Here is a 1,087-nt window from a genome sequence, read left to right on the forward strand (position 1 = left end):
CTAATTTAAAATTTATTAGAAATATTAATTAAAACCTTCTGATTAACAATTTCAGAAAAAAAAAATTGGCTTGCTTATGATTTTGGTGTGGTATAAAAGATTATTTTTATTGTTTGCCAGTGGTAGCAGTGTTTCATTTAAGTAATTATTTTAAATATAAAGACAGGATTCCTATAATGCGTCACTCTTATGTCATATATATATATTTACATGTCCAAGGTGTAACCTTGGCTATGTGGGTTCTACAATACATTGTCTGAGCTCACATATTAAAGAGCATGCACAAAACACAGCATATAATCAGTTGTCCATCCTTCGCCACTGTTTACGGGACTGTGACATGAATGTCACTTCAAAATACTTTAACCTTTTTGGGGAGTGTGGATATTAAGAAATGCTATACACTAAAGAAAATTTATGGATACACAAGATGTGTCCTGAATTAAATGTAAATCAAACAGCTTAACTTTTTCTCTTGAAGCCATACAATGGGTGCATCGATTTGATGCATCTGGGTGTTTTAGAGTTAAACACTTAAAAACTTTTATGTCTATTTTATTTTATATCTTCTGCACTTTTTTAATTTGGGTACCTCATTTCTGATGGCATGCTCATTAAGAAACATTTACATATATGACTTCTGTCCCAAAATTATGATGAAAATATTGTGTCATCATCAGTCGTTCAGTGTGTGTTAGATAGCGCTAATATATGTTATAAAGTGGGATAATCATAGTACTTTGATATTTATTTGGTGGGTTGCATACCCTGATACCCTCTAGATCTAACTTTGTTGTTACCACACCCATCGTAAGAATTCCACAAGAACATAGCTTTCAACTGCTTAAATGAGAAGGACTTAAACTTGCTACTTGGTTGGCATTTTATTTGTTTTGCAAAATAAAAATGATAAAAATCTCAAATTGAGCTTCCCAACAAGCAGTTTCCAATAGTTCACATATATAGCTATTCTCGTTCAGTGCTGCCTCTCAATTTGCAAATATTTTTTCTCATGTCACAAGCCTTTCAATCTCATGCACCCCTCAGTTCACATGGTTTAACTGATTCTTGCATGCAAATTATCATG

The 1,087-nt window shown here is 32.5% G+C and overlaps 1 protein-coding gene across 1 annotated transcript in view; it reads left to right on the forward strand.

Annotated features, from left to right (window-relative positions):
• The window catches only part of LOC106465413 (poly(ADP-ribose) glycohydrolase-like), a 98,155-nt gene that overhangs the window by 79,517 nt on the left and 17,551 nt on the right, over window positions 1-1,087 (forward strand). The window lies entirely within an intron of this gene.

This window comes from Limulus polyphemus, unplaced genomic scaffold (genome assembly GCF_000517525.1).
Source record: "Limulus polyphemus unplaced genomic scaffold, Limulus_polyphemus-2.1.2 Scaffold1935, whole genome shotgun sequence".
Lineage (NCBI taxonomy): Eukaryota > Metazoa > Arthropoda > Merostomata > Xiphosura > Limulidae > Limulus > Limulus polyphemus.